This window comes from Bidens hawaiensis, unplaced genomic scaffold (genome assembly GCF_021521415.1).
Source record: "Bidens hawaiensis isolate Kalapana, Puna unplaced genomic scaffold, B.hawaiensis_p1.1 tig00015228_1, whole genome shotgun sequence".
Taxonomy (NCBI): domain Eukaryota; kingdom Viridiplantae; phylum Streptophyta; class Magnoliopsida; order Asterales; family Asteraceae; genus Bidens; species Bidens hawaiensis.
The window spans coordinates 171,893-193,169 of record NW_027492354.1 but is presented as its reverse complement, the minus strand read 5'-3'; the positions used below and the strand labels follow the sequence as shown (position 1 = coordinate 193,169).

Below are 21,277 nucleotides of genomic sequence, written 5' to 3'. Positions count from 1 at the left end.
CCCCCTTGCTTTCTTGACCCGAAATCCACGCCAGGAATCATGGAATTGTTATTGGCAAGTCGTTAATTGGTCAAAACGCGTCTAAATCATACCATAATCACGTAATTAACAATCAAACCAATCAGTTATAAACGGCGGTTGACCTAGACCTCGTAATGCTATATATACGCACCTATAATTCGATTAACTCGTCTCACACATTCCTTACTACATTCCTGATACAACCCCTAACCCAATCGTAACTCGGAAGCAGTGCAACTTTGATTTTAATCTCGTGTTCAGCTGTAAAACCCTAGGTGTCACCCCATCAATACGAACTCGATTCAGGACTTATCGTTGAGACTCTCCGTGGAATTTACTAACTTGTTTGCTTTAACTGTCTCCTCGTTAGCATCTCCCTTACCTCCAATGTGAGTTTACATACCCCTTTTTATCTTTTACACATTTTTGGGGTAGCATGTATACCGTATTTAAATTACTTATGTTTTGACCGCATTCATTCGAAACACAATTCAATATATGTTTATGTGTGATTATTGCATGCTCTTTGATAATACTCTATGTGTTTAATTGTTTATTTTATGTTTGGTGGTTGTTATCTCATCCTCATCTAGTATGATCATACACTTACCCAAGTACTTTAATTTTGTATAAATAAGAATGGGTCCGCATCTATTTAGTATTTACATTTTCATATGAATCGTAATACCCATCATTTACATATGAATTGTGATTTCTCTCTCTCTCTCTCTCTCTCTCTCTATATATATATATATATATACACAAAACTAAAACTTATGTATTCTCACCAACATTCGTGTTGACATTTTTATACATGATACAGGTACAAGTAATTTACATTGATCAAGATTGAAGATGTTAGTTTTACCATAGGATATTTATTCTAAACCCAAAAGGTATGATGTACTTATTCTGTATATTGAATTTGTGTACTTGTTTTAATGTTAATGAAATTAAATAATTATTGTCGCTTTAATTAGTGTCTTTTGAGCTACTGTCCAGTCAATACGTTACGCCCCAGCATGTTCCGCCTTTGGTCGGGGTGTGACATCTACTGTTTAGGATTTAGAATGTTTTTTTTTTACTTTTTTCTCTTAAAAAGTACATGTTGGTGAACAAGTTCAATTCTTTGTTGAACAAACACAAACAAGATTTTTCGTTCGTTTAGCATTCATGAACAGTTCATAAACAAGTTTAAAGTTAAACAAATGAACATGAAGAAGACTTCGTTCGGTTTGATTCAATTCATTTACAACTAATCTACTCATGTTATCTAAATTACAACTTGTTGAAGTTTTTATATCATTTTTGTAAAAGTGTTAGAATAATTATGTGTGCAAACGTGATGTTTAGACCATGTGTAGTCATAATGTTCCAGCTCTGGGCATTATGCGTCATGTGGCACGTAGTCAGAGTTTTGGTTTTTTGAAAAAAGAGGGTGTAGTCATAACTCTCCATCCCCGGACATTTTGTGTCATGTGGCGTCCAGTCACTTTTATTTTATTTTTTTTGTTTTTTTAAATAATAATTTATTTAATAATTAAATATTAAATTAAAAAAACTCCATTAAAATAAAAAAAATACACTAAATTTAAAAATAAAAATTACATTAAAATAAAAAACTACATTATATTTTTAAAAAAATACAATAATAATAAGACTAAATGTTGTATTTTTCAAAAATTTTATTTTGCCGAATTGTTTTTAGAGATTGGACTCTCGGGTCATTTCGGATAACTAGTTTGTTAAAACCTCGATGTCATTGTCCAATTCCTTCCTTTTAAGAACTTCGACGGCGTCCAAATTTACTTGAAGACGTTGAGCTCCAAGTTCTTATATACCTTTGAGTTGAATGTTCATTTATTTGAAATGACTTTCCATTTCGACATTCGAACCCATTGATGACGACGCGACCCCTTTCCCTATACCCTTGCTTCTTCTACCCGGCGGTTGAGGGATCTCGGCAACATCCGCATAGGGATTCCCGTCTTCATTATCGCTTAAGTTGAAGTTTCGAGCATCGGACCCCAGCGTTTCTGGATCAACCAAAGACGATATTTTAGACCTTTTGTTAGGCCTAAACTTTCGGTGTTGGCGGGCCCAACAGGGGCCCACTTCGGGTGAAACCTCATTTGGGTTTTCCAACATTTCATGTAATTGAAGTTCCCCGACTTCTGTTGAAACTCTACCAACGCCCTATCCATGATATATGCGTCAGATTCAACGCTACCCCACGTTCAAACCATCAGAGAGTGAACCAAATGATAAGCCATGCATTTGGCGTTTATATCGGTCTATTTCGACATTACAAAATCTTTTTCCCAACACGAGTCCCTGCCAAGTTCATGGAACAATTATTTAATTTTGTTCCAAAATACGCCCATATCTTGATAGTTCGCTAAAAAAATAAAAATATATAAGAAATTTTTAAAAAACATATATTTTTTAAAAACTTACAACACTTGGGATCTTCCGATATCACGCACCACCCCCGATCAATTAGTTCACACTCATTGGGTTTCCACGGTATAGTTATCTTTTTAGTGCGAGGTTCGGGGGGGGGGGGATTCTTTGTGTGTTTTCTCCCACGTCCGCCTCCACATTGGCTTGAACCGTCGGGAGTCTCTGGGACGGGTTGTGGCTCCGGGTTGATTTGTGTCTCCGGCACCATCTTGTCCATCGGGTTGGGAACAAGGAACCGGCCATCATATTCATGGTTGGGTTTTGGAAACCGAGCGCCATATTTGGGTTAGGGACTCCGGAACCTAGATATTGTATGTACGCAACCATTTGTGGGTCGAACGGATACGGGGTTTGAGGGGTCTGTGTAGATGGGTTCGGTTGTGGATTATTTGGGTCGGGATTGTTTGCGTTGCCTTGTCGGGCGTATTAAACGAAACCGAGCATTTGGTTGTTGAACGGAAACATATTGGTTGGTGATTGAAAATATATATTTTGAGATTGTTGTGGAGAATGAGTGGATGAATTGTGTATAAAAAATGAAATTTTATTGCGTTTTTATAGGAGAATTGTGTTGAAAAAAGTAATTTTTTTTATCTAACGACCATATGCAACGGTCAAAGAATCCTCAAACTTTGTGCCATCATCGCGTTTTGTAGGAAACGCCAAACAAAAACGCTATGCCATAATGTCGGGGGGCGTTGTGCCCCCAACGGTTTCTACCCAAAACGCCATAACGTGGCTTCCAGTACGAATGGTCTTAGTCTAAGTTTAAAAACTGAGACATGTGATAATAACGTTGTAGCGTATTTATTACTGCATCTAGGCAACTAGCATTGTTGTGGATACTTAGTAATTGTTTTGAACAACGTTTGAAACTATCATCAATATCCAAGTGAGCCTACTTAATACTTAAATATGATGCCAATTTTTCATACTAATTTTAAGGCTCTCTGCTCATCCAATAATACCATTGAAGAGAAAATCCACCAATATAAAAAATCCCTGTTAGGTCATTTTTCAAACCTGATACTATAAAATCCCTAGTCTAAATCGTCATGCCATGCCATTAGACCAGAAAGTCAATGGCTATGGATACTCATACTAGTTTGAATTTGGAGTGATCATCATGTTGTTAAAACGGGAAAATACTAGGTCATTGTTCCACTTTCATATAAAATGTTTGACAAGTCAATTAAGTGCTTAGGTGTGAATTTGATTAGATATATGTTGTACTAAATAAGCTAGTTATCCCTTTTAGTACCAGGGAAAGTGGATCATTAGATGCATTGGCATCAATGCCAATACTAAGATGGGTTTTTATGATGAGGGGCATCGATGCCCATCTACAGTGTCACGTTAGCATCACGTGAGTACGGGGGGTATCGAAACCCTAACCTATAATGCTCCTCTATGGTGAGGGGCATCGAAGCCCCTTAAATTTTTTTTATAAAACAAAAAAAAACAACATAATAATATAAATACAAATTACATTAATATAAAAACATATCAATAAAACCTAAAAAAATTACAAATAAAAATAAAAAACATAACTAACACATAACTAATATTCGTTGTCGTCGTCCTCGTTTGTATATTTGACCATTATCTTTGCTTTGTTTTTCTTCAAAAACGTCCGCGTGACCGGATCTAGATGCGATAGATCCTTTGCAAGGAGCTCGAAATCTTTTTCGGGTTGCCGCTCCAAGTGAATTTTTTTTCTTTCTTTAAGCATCGCCTTTTATTCAACATGCATCACTTTTCTTTATTCATGCATTCTCGTGAGTTCATCTTTTTAGTGTTTTTTAGCATCGGCAATCTCGTTTAGTCTAAGCTCAAAGTTGTCAAAACGCGAGCTCACATCAAAACTCACCGAGGATGTCGTTCCAGACGAAGATCCTCCACAACTAGCCGCCGCCTTAGCTTTATCTCTTCCTACCAGACGTGGTAACTCATCCGATTCATTAAAAACAAGATCGGGATCAAGCTTGTTTAAGTTAAAATTGACAACAAGCATCCGACCTAGCTTGAGACGGCGATTGATCGGCCGAAGTAGACGTTGTCTTTGATCGTTTGGACGATCGCGGTGAAGATGTCGGACCGGATGCCACTTTGATGAGCTCGTGCATTGCCTCCAGATTTCCAACATATTGAAATATGAGTTATAAATGGCCCTATATTGTTTTAAGCAAGTCTCAATCATGTTGAAATCGCACGTGCCGCTTCTTTTATTGCTTGTAACGCGGTTGTGAATGTCGGAGAAGTTGTGCATTTTTGCGTGTGTTGCCTTCCATTTGTTGGAGACGGGATCCTCCCCGCGGTAGCAACCTCGGCCCATTATAGCAAAGAGCTTAGTATGTATTTATTCCCAAAAGTCAGGGCCTTGTATGCCGTCACCCCGATACATATAAAAGCTTAATATTAGTCAACAAAAAGGTAAAAAATAAAATATATGTAGATAATTTTATAATTTACTATGAATGAGTCTTCGGATGAGTCGATCCACGCACGCGCCAACGCCAATTCCTCATCCGCTTCCCACTTTTTTCTTTCGACCTTTTTGGTAGTTGTTTGACCGTCATCAAACTTCTTTTTATGACTTCGTTTGCGACGAACTTGCGGTTCGTCTACTTGGGTTTCGGGTATTTGGGTTTGGGGTGCTTGGGTTTCGGTTACTTGCGAAGGCATAAACGACATTGTTGTCGAAAGAACATGTCGTTGGTAAATTGTTGCATGGTTGGAGGCATTACGAGGTAAATGTTGGTTAGAGTAGAAAGGGTTGTTAGGGTCATTGTTGTTTGCAAACATACTAGCCCACCACCTTTGAGTTGGATCTCACGGGTTCGGGTTCGGGTTTGAGCTCGAGCTTGTGTTAGGGTTTGGTTTGGGTTTGAAAAAGGATCCATGGTTGTAGAAATTTGAGAGTTGTTTGAGTGAATTTTGAGAGTTGTTTGAGTAAAAATTGAAGTATGGTTTAAATTATATAGAAAATAGTTATATTATTTTTAATATATATAACACAATGGTAATATATACGTTGAGAGGGGGGGGCACACCTCAATTCACCCATCCGTGCCCATCGTCCCCTTGATGACCCCATCATCGTGTCCCTGTCGATGGCGCTCCTTAGCGGCGTTTAGTGCCCATCGGCGCCCAAAATCCTCTCCCGAAGGTGATCATAGAGGATGGTCTAAAAGGATCAATAACATGAAGAATACAATACAAATATTTGGATTCAAATTTTTATTTTATTATTATCTTTTTTGTTTGAGTGTTTATTCAGTTAGTGTTATTCTTATCTTGTTTCTAAACCTTAGTTTAAGTCGTCTTTTGTAAGTGAACTCAGTTTAGTTTTATGATATTTGATTAAAGAAAAGTAAGCTTGAAGCTTGTCTACCATATATTTGATCAATTGGTCTTGAGCCATGCATTTGAGTAAAGCTGTAAAACCGGTACCACATTTATTCTAAGTTTGAAAACTTTAATATACTAAAATAAGTGGAATAATCTTTGTGTATAAAATGACAAAGTATATTTGTTTTTTTTATAAGAAATTAATCTATATTTATATTATCTCAAAAAGATTTTTGTTTGCCCCATACATCATATAACTACTACATTGGTTGAATTTTTCCTTAAACTTTTCTAAAATGTACAACTATTCTATCTTGCCTTAAACCTCACCCTAGATATGATCATTTGCATATCAGCGTAAGAATCTCATCCCTTCTGGTGGTGACCGTGTCCATTTATCGGACTATAACTGTTGATTCACATCCACGAGTTCATGAATCGAGTGTGCACGATCATGTACTTGATGGTTCACATTTTCTGGCTTAGTTAGGAGCTCCCCATGTGGATGGAATACGCGTAGGATTGATATGCATAGGCATTCTTCGAATGTTGATATCAAGTGGATAAGTTCTATATTCGAGATCTAGATCTTTAAAGATTGCATCATCTCCTCAACAATTTTGCCTCTCCTTGTTAATCTTTCTAATATATGTTGATGGTTAATTTTATGTTGCACCCAAACCGATAACTTTTGCGTGTTTAAATCATACATGTCCAACGTTAGTATGTCTGGACTAGGGTACCAATACTCCTTGTTGCTCTCAACGAAGCTACATATATAACATTTATAACATAAATACTTTAACTAATACATCAAAATATAAGAGAGATTTTAGATAAATATTTTCACCTACTATCTAAACCCTAGTCGATTTTAGATATATTTTATCTTGATAAAATAATATGATAAAACTTTCAACAGTTAGCCAAAAAAATGATTGACTATTAAAACTAACTATATTGTAACTTTAAAGCAGTTTATATAGGCATATATAATATATTAGTTACTTATATAATTCACACTAAATGAATAAAAAAAAGTGTTCGCGCATACTAAAAAGTTTCTTCACTTGTTACCCGCATCTATTAACTCAATTAATTTTGTCACGCCTAAATTAAAGTGAACACCACTAGGAATAAAAAAATAAAAATTTAAGTGGAACATGAACTTGAACTCATACCTGAATATACGTTGCTTAATGAGTGAGATCTTTTCTGCTGGGGTGGCGACATGAATCAAGAAATTAATTGTATCTGTCATATCTGGACTACGATAGAAGTTACCGATGAATCTTACGGTTACTACTTACTAGCTTCATTTCTTTTTATAAGAAAAAAGGTAAAATATCTTTAATAAGGTATGTGAGTTCTAATTTTCTTCTTTTTAAAAACAAGAAATGTGTATTGATACCTGAACTCCACCAATCTCACAACGATCCCCAACATCGAAAGGATGCATCACAAACAAGAATATGATGGACTCGAATATGGTTTTGCAAGTATTTCCGAATATAAACGCCACCACAACAAATTGAGAGCTTATAAGGACTATAACTTGTGTAGTCATGATGTTTAGGATTACAAGGCAAATGATCAAAATGACAAATGCGACCAACACATTCACCATCCTGTGTAGTTTGTCGACTGCGGTTTTCGTATCATTTAGTGTCAATGCAAGTGATTTTCGCTCTCGAAAAACACTAACCTGCCTTAAGTAATGACAGGATATCATTCCAAATTGGTATGATTTATTTGTATACCTTGGATATGGTATAAAAACGTATACAAATTTACTTAAATACATGTTATTCTATTAAATACTTATATACTATTTTTTATTGTTACAATCATCGATCTTATATTATTTATTTATTTGTTATGGTGTTTTTTCATGTCTAAAACTCAAAACTTACCACCCAATTCTTCAAGGCTGTCTTCCCAACTTTTTCATCCTCAGGGGATGCTACTAATAAAGACATGGTCTTTATGGCTTCATCTTCTCTCAAGAACCTCATCAAACCTTCCAAATAAATGAACCTAAAAAACAAAATACAAAATTGCACCTAGTTGATTTGGGTAAAACACATTTGTATATCAGTTCATTGATTTTCATTTTACAATGGGTCCAAATGAGTCATCACCATCATACACATTTGGACCATTTTGATACTTCTACAAAATTAGTAATTTCAATTCAAGTCCATTTTGGTTGGACACTGTTTTGACCCGAACAAAATTGATAGTATTTTTAAACTGTCTGTTTTAACCAAAACAGAATTTGCCAATATCTCATTGTGGTCTAACCCAACCATTTTACTAGGTTTACTTAATTACCTGGATCGGCGTCTTGTAACATTCGTGAAAATGCTCCTAGCAGCATGTTTAGCCTCGAGTTCGCTTCGGATTTCAGTACCAGGTTCATCATAGTACGAACCTTGTAACCGTTCATCCAACGTTGTCAATGATCCATGACGGACAATCTTCATCAACCTCTTCATATTCCAAGCCGAAACATTCTCATGATTCAACCTATGCAAATGATCGATCGTTATCGCTTGATCTTTCCATCCTAATCACACACTCCCACCACCCTTTCCTTTAAACGAATACGCCCCAATTTCAGACACCCGCGACATACTCTTCTCTCGCACATTATTATTATGAATCTCCATCAACGGAGGCCCAGACAACGTCTCGATCACATACTGGTTAAACAACGCGTCCTGAATCCGATCAAAAAACTTGCTCACATGAAACGAAGAAGCGATAACCTTAACAACCAAAGTCTTGATCAACCATAATGAGGTGGTCACAAGCATGCACACCATAAACTTGTTTATAACCTCAAGCAAAGGGATACCTTGGGCCTCAACCGTCTCATTAAATATCGCGTTCCACGCAATCAAAACCCAACATAACCAGATACAATTCTGGACCGGAACACGAACCCCATACACGAAATAAAGAAGTCGTTTACGTAGCAAGAAGTTTCGTTCTATAAAGAACACGACAACCCGAACACACCAACCGGATACCAACCGTCCACATATTAAAACAAGGATCAAAAGCTCCCATTGCCACATGAAAAGCCCCATGAATGATCTTCTTTCCCATTTTGGAAACCTAATTGTACAAATAAATGATGTCATGATCAACACAAAGCTGATCCATTGGATAATAGTCATGCAATCAATCTTATTATCCTTCAAATCACCAGGATTATCATCATCAAACAATGATTCATCTTCGTCGTTGTTTTCAATTCTCATGGGAGTTGGATTTAGGAACGTTACCGGCCTCCGGTGGATCTGATAATCTTGATTGTTGAGTTTTGGTTCTTGCTAAACTTGTTCTTCTCATAATAGATGCAATTTTCAAAGTCTCACCAGCGCCCGCACGGTCAACATAGCTGAAATTGCGCGTGCGCTGGTGGTCATCATCATCGGGACCCTCGTCCGATGATGATGACTCTTTGGAGTACTTGGTGTCAGCTGATTCATCGTTATCAAACGATTTTTTCGAATCTGAAACCTAATATTATTATTATTAGGGTTTCTTTTCTGCATGACGTACCGTCAATTTTGACGATGACGTCATCTGAGTCATTTGATTCTAATGATTTGTTTGATGGTTTAGGGTTATCCATCACGGAATCAAACGTTTGTTAATTGTGAATTGTGGATTAGAACGGGAAATCCAGAGCAACGAGAAATACACGATCATGTAATCGGTATTTTGCTCTGGATTCAGCCATTCTGAAAATGGTGTTGGTGTTACATCGGAAGGATTTGGTTATTATGTTTTTTAGATATAGAATGATATTTGAAAGATATGGGAAACCAAAAGTTTTGGTTTTGATTTGTTTATTATAGACCAACGGTTAATTAAGCCATGCATGTCTCTTGTGGTTACAACAATTTAATTCTGTTAAGTTATTATTATCAAAGTTTCAAAAGAAGATTTATGAAATAATATTGTCACAAGAAAGGAAAATGAAGTTCAATAAGAATTAACACTAGTATTGACTATTGAATGAACATTAGATTTTTGTAAGTGAAGACCCGTTTGTTATTATGTTACGCCTACGTGGAAAAAGTCAATACTACAAGACAACGAAAATGTTTCATTTCCTTTAATAGGAAAAGAGAGATCTTAGTATAGGATTAAATATGAAAAAAAATATTATAAAGTGAATCGAAAAGCATGAGTGTGACATCAACACGGTTGGGGCAAAGACTAATTATATGCAAACTAAATGATAAAAACAAAGATTATATTACGATCGTAATATGTTTATATTTTATCTTGAATTTATAGTGAAAACTAATGTTGTCATAAGTTCTTAACTTTGGATCCGCATCCCTTCTACTTCACTTTTATGTAAAATGTGGTCGTTTATTCATGACCTTGTGGTTTAGTGGGTTAAATATTTACAAATACAAGTTTAGGTAAGTTTTTTTTGACAAAATTGTTGTAAGAAAATGTGCTTGTTCACTAATTTTAAGAAACAACAAACTCTTATACTCGATTACGGACCTATTCAATTAAGATGTTGTGCGGGAAAATCTAATGATTTTTGTAATAATAGCGTATATATAACGAATTTGGATAATTCAAAACCATTCCAAGCCCATTTTAAACAACTAGATTTGGTAATTCAATCACACTTGAAAGTACAAACAACTAATCAATGAAATTAGCCGCAGTTTAAAAGTCACAATTTATCATGAATTCTTCAATTGTTACTTCTAAAAAAATCTCAAAAAATTATTTTATCGTTTGATTGTTAGATGGATTAGTTATTAGGCTATGTGTAGTGGAGGGGCTACAAATGAGGACGAATTGTGACACGTGGCGCCCAGTCAGCAAAATGGGCGAATTTGTTTTTGGGGTGTAATGGTGTAGGGGCTACAAGTTGGGTCCACAGTATATTTTTTTATTATTTTCTTTTTATAATTAAACTGATCAAATAAAAACCAATTTCTTCAAATAATTAAATAAAAATGCATTAAAATTAAAAAGAAATACAAAAAAAATTCGCCTAACTATCGGTTGGCGTACATGTTCAAGTTCGGGTCGGGAAATTGAAACGGATAGCTCGGTTGGTTTAGGTTCATCGGGTTCCATTGTAAGTTCACGTTCGGTTGGTTTTGCGAACCATGGTGTTGATCGAAATGAGAGAATGGGTGGTTCGGTTGGTTCGAGTTGTTTCTAGGATTCATTTTGCATATACATATATACACACACACACAACATATATACATATACATATTTATATATATCACACACAACATATATACATATACATATATACACACACACACAACATATATACATATACATAACATATATATAAACACACAACATATAATATAATAATATTATTATTTTCTTCTTCCAGGCGATGAAAACACCTCGCCCCCGCCCCAAATCGCCCACATATCGCCGGGGGGGGGGGGGGCGGTGTTCGCGCCCAATGTCGCCCAAATCGGCGCCCACTACGCATAGCCTTAGGGTAAAGTTAAAATACAAAGGACAACAAAAATGAGAAGGATGAGAAGGAATCCAGTCCATTGATCTTAGATTTGAATGTTGAGATTAATTTAATAAATAAAAATTGATGAACAGGGCATTAAGATAATAACTCACATTTGTTGATTTTCTCTCTCACATGCAAGGCACATGTCAATTCCCCCATCATTTTAAAATGTCCATAACTTTTTCATACGACATTATTTTTTAAAAAAAAATTCACCATAATAATAAGCGTTTTTTTATCTTTAATAAGAGTAATATATTGTAAAATAAAAATAAAAATAAAATTAATGAGTTTTTTTAGTTGTGTTTTTTTGCTGTTCATTGTGTAATATGTTGTTTCCATTGTGTTTTACGTTTCAAGTCATTGTGTTATACGTATTCACCATTGTGTCTTACGTTTTAGGTCATTGTGTTATACGTATTCACCATTCTGTCTTACGTTTTAGGTCATTGTGTTATACGTATTCACCATTGTGTTTTACGTTTTAAGTTATTGTGTAACATGCATTAAGCATTGTGTTTTATGTATTAGATAAAAAGACACAATGGTGTGTGAAAAGAGACAATGATGAAAAAAGACACAATGACGAAAAAAGACACAATGATAAGCGAAAAGACACAATGGTGTGCGAAAATACACAATGACGAAAAAAGACACAATGACGAAAAAAGACACAATGGTGTGCGAAAAAAGACACAATGATAAGCGAAAAGACACAATGACGAAAAAGACACAACGGTGTGCGAAAAGACATAATGACAAAAAAAGACACAATGATAAGCGAAAAGACATAATGGTGTGCGAAAAGACACCATGACGAAAAAAGACACTATGATAAACGAAAAGACACAATGATATGCGAAAATACACAATGGTGTGCGAAAGACACAATGGTGTGCGAAAAAAGACACAATGACGAAAAAACACACAATGATAAGCGAAAAGACACAATGACGAAAAAAAACACAATGGTGTACGAAAAGACACATTGACGAAAAAAGACACAATGGTGTACGGAAATACACAATGTCGTGATTTTTATTTTAAATTTTATATAACAAAAATCATACTCATATTAAAGATAAAAAATGTTTGTTATTATGATGATATTTTTTTAAAAAAATACCATACGAAAAAGTTATAAACGTTCTAAAATGTTGGGGGTATTAACATGTGCCTTGCATGTGGAGAGAGAAAATGTGTACAATTACTTTTATACCCTTTTTCTTTTTGTCATCACTTGACACATGTCAATTATTTATGGCTTCTCACACTTCTCATTTTTGTTACCCTTTGTAGAATAATTTGACCCATAATTATTATATTATTTGATTTTTAGTTAGTTATTTTCTTATATACTTAACTATTTTAATGTTATTATGTGTGTTTATTTGAAAATTGAAACTTACTGATAGATTTATTATTATATTATCGAGATTTTTTTATTTATGATCCGATCCGAATAGATAAAAAAACCTTTTAATATTTAGCGATATACAAATGCCCCTAAACATTTCTATTCCATATAAAGTTATTATAAATTCTCAACTAATATTTTGACACTGTTTTAATTTCTTATCAACAAATGTTGTATATACTCTTCGCAAGTAGCTTAAGGGTTTGTTTTTTGTTGTATGAGTGACATTTATTGAGAAGGTCACCCATCGTTAGATTGTTGTACTTAAGTATGTTTTACAGTGAAATTCTTCTCCCATTCACATTCAATACACCAAAAATGCATTAGTGATATATGGACAAAATATATTAATTAGAGATTTGCTTAAGGTGTCACCAAAATATCTTGGGACTCATCGTCTACCAAGAACGTGGTTTTACTCACCATTGTGTACGTAACGGGAAAAGCAGCGACTCTGACAACATTAGTGTCGACATTCATACCAACCAATATTATCCATTATGTCATCAAAGAACTCACATAATTGTTTTTAATTGTGCGAGTGAAAAAACTTTCTAGGAGGTCACGAGTCATTGGAAATCATATAGTTTTTCTCTTATTCACAGCTAATGCATCTCCTCTCATTCACATCCGATACACAAAAAAACACATTGATGATATTTAAGGTGATAGATTCATTAAGAGAAATATCTCCCCTATGGACATAATACAACGATATGGGATTCGCTTGAGGTATCACAAACATCCCTTGGGACTCATCGCCCATGAAGGGGGTTTCCCCACATCATGTACAAAACGAAAAAAGAAGTGGCTCCACTGATAACTATTCGTCGCATCTACCACTCATACCAACCAATATTATTTATTTTGTCAACAAAGAACTCACATATGTGTTTTGTCTGTGCAAGTGACCTTTTTAAGATGTCGCTAATTTGGAAACCATATATATACATTTTTTCTCTCATTCATAGTTAATGCATCCTAATAAACGTTAGTGATATTTGAGAATGATATTAATTATACTCAAGTCTCTACCATCGTCGCTGCTATCGACCCCTCCCACTGTTTCTCCAAAGGTGACCTACTAAGAGCCTAACAGACTCACGTGAACCCGTTGATCTTAACATTTTACGTAGAAACTATATATAAAATTTCCGGGTGAATCCATAAGAATTATATGAGTGAACCCATAGCAAAGAGTTTATTGTAGTGGTAAATCCCTTATCCCTTAAACCTTCTACTTGCAAGCCTAAGGCTTTGAATTTGAGTCTTGTTAAACCATTTTTTTAATTAAATTTTTAACTATAACAAACCATTGTTTTTAGTAGTTAGGGTTTTATGACCTAATCTTAAAAATAAACCATCCAGACCCATCAGCCGATCGCACATCATGCTCGCCTCCAGCCTCTGCCCGACTGCCCTCCTGATTTCACCCTCCCGCCTCTCCCTCCGACGACCTCTGTAATTGAACGAGTGATGATTAGATAAACGATTCTTCTAATGTTTTTTTTATAATCATTTTTAAAACATCCCAATATTATTTATTTTATAATACAATAATAATGTAATTAGTTTTTCTTCCTCCCTTCATGCCGATAACGTCGGGTCAATCAGATTAAAAATAAATATATATCATTTAATAGTAGCCACGCTTTCTTATCTATTTTCCTCTTTCCCTCTAAATTTTATCATTTGTCACAAACTTTTTTTGAACAGACTTTTCATAATATGTTTCAAATTACAAGTTTATTTGATAATGTTAGGATTCTAAGCTGCTTTTTTTTTATCAAAATGTCTGAATATAGATTGGTTTAGATGAAAAGGTTTATAGTTGTAACTTGGTTTCCGTTTGTACTCCGGCCCCTGCTAGCTTCTCAGGTTGAGGGGTGCGGCTGTTGGTTTGTTAATGAAATTTGTTCCAAAAAAATTGTCATGAGAGAATTGTAATTCATGAGGGCTCCTATTAAATGTCACTATGTAGTACAACATACGAATCCAAATGAAATGAAAAACTAAAAGTCTACACAATGTCCATAAGTTAAAACACTTTAAAGATGGTCGACTTGACAAACTAACATGACTACATGCGTCCATCTTCTAGTGCCAATCTTCTCTCTATCTTTTGACACTATATTACCCACATTCTTTTTTCTTTATTGTTCCCTCGAAAATTTTTGCAAGCATGTCATGCGCAAAAAAGGCATTACTCAACCAATTGTCTTGTCAACAGACAAGAAAAAATGAACATAGTTATTGACAAGATAGTATAATTGAAAGTGGCTTCCAGTTAGAGATACGACCCCTATAGTTGATTTCTTAATTTTAATAGTTTTATTTAGTCCATGGGCTTAGACCTTTGCAGTGTTTGACAGTTTTGGTGCCTTAACTTTCAAAAATCATAACAGGTCATGCATTATCTCACACATACATGTGTCACGAATACTTGCATATACATTTGTATATAGCTAAATAGGGGGTTACAAAATGAAATCCTAAAATTTTATAGGAAAGAAACATCGACGCTCGCTGCTTCAACTCCAACCACTAAAACAAACGCTCGAACCCAAAAATTGTAAGTTTCCAAAAACTTTTGGAAAACAATGGTTGCAACAAGAAGAAATGTCACACAATAAATAAAGATTATGACACTGACACCTCTTGTTAAAAAACAAAAAAGAAAAAAAAAACCAACTACATGTTATAAGGAGAACGTTTTGTCACAATATATTAATATGCACTAGCGACTAAAGTATAACATGCTAGACTAAAGGAAGTAAGGAACTGTTGTTGACAAGCTGAAGCAAACAAGTAAACCAAAGACACAACATGGAGGTACAAACTGCCCGACACCCATTGAATCTCATACAAAATTAAGCCCTTACAAAGACTAATGTGCACCTCTACATATGGTACGTACCCCAATATCAAGACACGTGTCATGTACACAAAGCATTATAACAAGTTGTTGTTACTTGTTTCGAATGTGTTGGTCTAAAGTGTCATACCACTTACACTTTATACTGAAACCATTGGCATGCCACGCAATTTGTATAACATATGGACATGGTTAGCATTTCCTATGTTATTGGGGTAAGTAATTGTCGATGGCACAGTTGTACACTTATACGGGTTATAATGTTATATAATATCATACGTACCATTTGACATCATATTAAATAATAAAGTATTTTTATAACTATTGTATTTTCCTAATTAGTTATTTAAAAAAAAAAACAGAAAAATATATTAATCAAGCCTTTCCTTGAACAAAAATTTAGTACTTATTTTATAAAACTTTAATTTATAAAATATAATTCTTTATTATAAAACTTTCAAGTCTTTTATGAAAATATAATTCTTTTTCTCATTTATAAAACTTTAACTTGGCATTTTGCATAACATAAAGGAATGAAATGTTGAGCTTTGTATGATAACATATCACCAATATTCGGGGAGAAGGGGCGAAATAACCTTTCAATCTACTTACTGCAGCCAGGAATGCAAACGTAAGCTAGGGCCTAGGCATAGCCATGTTGCTATGATCAAAGGGTGAAAATGGAATTTAGAGTTTATATCACAAGTTTTGATGGAAGCTAGTGTCCTATTAAATAATTGGCATAAACTTGTGTTGTGTTAAATATTTGACGAAATCTTTAGTTGTATCAAATCATTTGCATACATAAAAAATGTTCTGGTTGAGTTCCATGTTGAGATAGACGGCTAGAAAGTGGGCTTCCAAATTCATAGCCACGGAGTACGGGCTACAAGTTTGTTGTAGTTTTGAGCTAAACTACATGTAGCAGTCATGTACTCTTAATTTATTAAGTATCACCACTTAATAATTTAATTTATTTATTTATACATTTGTAGTTGCGTCTTGCAACACATGACACTCAATACTTAAGTCATCCATGGCCATCCTTTGGTAAAGATTAATAAATTAAAAAACAACTCAAACGATGAAAACAATATCCATAATTGATGTCGCCTTAATCTTTCGGCATTCATTATGGGTCCTCTAAAGAGGATGTGCTGCCACATAACCCAAACTCAGTCAAACGAAGATATTGACAATACTCATCTTCATCAACCACTAAAATTAAATGTTTTAAGAAATGTACGTTCAATGATTCATGATAAAGGCATATTATAAAATTACAAAAGGTCATTATACAAAAATAATTTTAGTGCTTTTGTAAATAAAAATATAATAGAAGTCGCTTTCTTTTCATAATATCAAATCACCAAATCTACTATTTTATGTAGAGTGGGTTTGCTCGTGTGAATGTTCTTCGGGTCAGGACTGATGAGAATGCATGATCTTTCGTTTGAGAACGTATAAGCCTAACAACCCACGACTGATTCTAGAAGTGAGATGATCACGCGTGTCAGTAATCCGCTAGCTAGAGATAATGAACGTTAAAAAATTGTATATCTTTTGTTGCAAAGTCAATTAGTCAACAAACAACTCTTTAATGGATTCACTTAAAAACAAACAAAAATTTATACACAAAATCACAAAATTTTCAATTAAATGAAGCTTTAAAAATATACGCTTACAAGTCAACAACCACCACCACCATTCACCGCCGCCGTGCGAAAAACCCTCCAAAACAATCATTCAACTTCGAAAAGCAAGAGCGGTTGTCATTGTCAGGCTCAGAACTCATGGGCTGAAGGTAAGCCCAAGCAGCATGCTGCAACAATGGGTCTTTTATGGGGATCTCCCGCCAACTATCAATCTTGGTCGGAGAACCCACCGGCGACGGCGGAGATGCTGACCGGAGAATGTCTTTGAGGCTTGTGTAGGAAGTGAGAGAGTCAATGGAAATCATCTCAAAGTCAGTATCCTTTGAAGAAGAAGAAGAAGAATAGGAAGATGAGCGATTATCAGTGAAGGGTAATAATAATAATAATAAGTTGTTTTGGCTGTTGCTGTTTTTAAGGTTAATCAGTTGAGATTGAGATTCCATAATATTCCTAGGATATAATATATGAATATCCGATTCTCAGATTAAGGAGATCTTTGAATTTTGAAAAATATAGGATTTTTCTTTGAGTTGGAGGAAGTGAATTGAAGTAGGGAGTGTGGTTTTTATATGCTATGTGAGTGAGGCTAGGGTTATCTATTAAACGATCTTTTTTTGTTTTATTTATTAAAAAGAATAAGTCAAGAAAACAAATAGGACTCTCGTTGGAGTTGGTGTTATTTGTTTTTAAATAAATAACTAAGCACTTGGTATGTACAAATAAGAGGCGTAATGAAATGGACCATTACGGTTGAATGAAAAAGGATGAGGATGTGTTTGATTAGTAAGTGAAATGCAATCACTCATTACCATTTCCATTCAATTCACTCTAAAACAACTGAAATTCATTCTATCCTCCCCTTGTTTTCTTTTTCATTTATTCCTCTTTCACACTATCTCACCTCCACCGCCCTCCCACCAGCCCTCACCACCACCAACCACCGCCTCCGCCTCCACCACCACTCGCCTCCGCTGACCGCGACCACCACCACCCACTTCTGCTACCATCACCAACCACCCACCACCACCTACCATCGCTCCCGGCCATCACCACCACAGCCCGCCGCCCGCCACCACCACCACTCGCCTCCGTTGACCGCGTCGACCACCACCACCCACTTTCGTTGCCATCACCAACCACCCACCACCACCTACCATCGCTCCCGGCCATCACCACCACAACCCGCCACCCGCCGCTTACCCCTGCCACCGCCACCACCAATAATCGCCACCGCCGCCCACCACCCACCACCATCCCAACGTCACTCACTACCTTTTTTATTTTATTCCGGCTTTTTATAATTTATCAAAAAAATAAATACTAATAATTCATGTCATTCTCACATGATAATCAAACATTACAATAGAATGACAATGATCCATTTCATTACCTCGTCTATTTTAAACCCTCATTCATTTTAGTGTGTTATTTTAACTCAGTTGGAAAGAATTCCTGACTTACCCACACCCGAATCAACCTCATTGCTACTTTTGTTAGTGGCATTAATTTCGATGTCTCTTGATCAACTTCGAACTTTGAATTGATAAAAGATTAGGATAGGTCGAACTTCAACTTCACCTATAATAAGTTATACATACATATTTATTTTATCCTCTTAATTTAACTTTCTTGTATTTTTGTAATTTAACAAGATTATGTATTTAATGATCAATACCCGGTTGTTGTTATTATTATTTTATAACTAACCCATACACTCATCAAAAATTATTATTTACCCAACTAACTCATACACTCGCCAATTATAATTATGAAAACAAAACATTTCATACACGTACATGGTGTTAGACCGTTAGCTAAAAACACTACGATGGTTATTTATTTTTACCAATGAAATATCCAAAACATTTGATTATTCTCTATTTGTTTAAATTTTTTTTTTGAACGAAGAGCACTAACTAAACCCCCGAAAAGCTCTCATGATGGTTCAATGTCGTGAGGCCTTGTTTACCCAGTGGTGTTTTACCTAGACTTAAACATCGAAAGATAACACACGATTGAGATTCAAACCTACGAATACATCTTTTTTTTATATAACTAGTTTTTTAGCCGGCGCGTTGCGCCGGGCAAGTCGGTAAAACTCAGACATTGGTAAAACTCAAGCGTTGAGTCAGTAAGTCGACGTGAATTCGGTTGGTTTCGGTGACATGGGTTATTGTACCGAAATTAAAACCAAATATAAAACAAAAAAATATATAAAATTTGAGGTGGACCAATGTGGTGGTACCTGTCGGTAAAACTCGATCGTTGGTCAAACCCGACCGTTGTCGCTTAAGTTGAAGTTTCGAGCATCGGACCCCAGCGTTTCTGGATCAACCAAAGACGATGTTTTAGACCTTTTGTTAGGCCTAAACTTTAGGTGTTGGCGGGCCCAACAGGGGCCCACTTCGGGTGAAACCTCATTTGGGTTTTCCAACATTTCATGTAATTGAAGTTCCCCGACTTCTGTTGAAACTCTACCAACGCCCTTTCCATGATATATGCGTCAGATTCAACGCTACCCCACGTTCGAACCATCCGAGAGTGAACCAAATGATAAGCCATGCATTTGGCGTTTATATCGGTCTATTTCGACATTACAAAATCTTTTTCCCAACACGAGTCCCTGCCAAGTTCATGGAACAATTATTTAATTTTGTTCCAAAATACACCCATATCTTGATAGTTCGCTAAAAAATAAAAATATATAAGAAATTTTTAAAAAAACATATATTTTTTAAAAACTTACAACACTTGGGATCTTCCGATATCACGCACCACCCCCGATCAATTAGTTCACACTCATTGGGTTTCCACGGTATAGTTATCTTTTTAGTGCGAGGTTCGGGGGGGGGGGGGATTCTTTGTGTGTTTTCTCCCACGTCCGCCTCCACATTGGCTCGAACCGTCAGGAGTCTCTGGGACGGGTTGTGGCTCCGGGTTGATTTGTGTCTCCGGCACCATCTTGTCCATCGGGTTGGGAACCAGGAACCGGCCATCATATTCATGGTTGGGTTTCGGAAACCGAGCGCCATATTTGGGTTAGGGACTCCGGAACCTAGATATTGTATGTACGCAACCATTTGTGGGTCGAACGGATACGGGGTTTGAGGGGTCTGTGTAGATGGGTTCGGTTGTGGATTATTTGGGTCGGGATTGTTTGCGTTGCCTTGTCGGGCGTATTAAACGAAACCGAGCATTTGGTTGTTGAACGGAAACATATTGGTTGGTGATTGAAAATATATATTTTGAGATTGTTGTGGAGAATGAGTGGATGAATTGTGTATAAAAAATGAAATTTTATTGTGTTTTTATAGGAGAATTGTGTTGAAAAAAGTAATTTTTTTATCTAACGACCATATGCAACGGTCAAAGAATCCTCAAACTTTGTGCCATCATCGCGTTTTGTAGGAAACACCAAACAAAAACGCTATGCCATAATGTCGGGGGGAGTTGTGCCCCCAGCGGTTTCTATCCAAAACGCCATAACGTGGCTTCCAGTACGAATGGTCTTAGTCTAAGTTTAAAAACTGAGACATGTGATAATAACGTTGTAGCGTATTTATTACTGCATCTAGGCATCTAGCATTGTTGTGGATATTTAGTAATTGTTTTGAACAACGTTTGAAACTATCATCAACATCCAAGTGAGCCTACTTAATACTTAAATATGATGTCAATTTTTCATACTAATTTTAAGGCTCTCTGCTCATCCAATAATACCATTGAAGACAAAATCCACCACTATAAAAAATCCCTGTTGGGTCATTTTTCAAACCTGATACTATAAAATCCCTAGTCTAAATCGTCATGCCATGCCATTAGACCAGAAAGTCAATGGCTATGGATACTCATACTAGTTTGAATTTGGAGTGATCATCATGTTGTTAAAACGGGAAAATACTAGGTCATTGTTCCACTTTCATATAAAATGTTTGACAAGTCAATTAAGTGCTTAG

At 35.6% G+C, this 21,277-nt stretch overlaps 1 pseudogene; it reads right to left on the bottom strand.

The window, feature by feature from the left end:
• Positions 1-6,317: 6,317 nt before the first annotated feature.
• Positions 6,318-9,432, bottom strand: LOC143548706 (mechanosensitive ion channel protein 6-like; annotated as a pseudogene).
• Between the last annotated feature and the right edge of the window lie 11,845 nt (positions 9,433-21,277).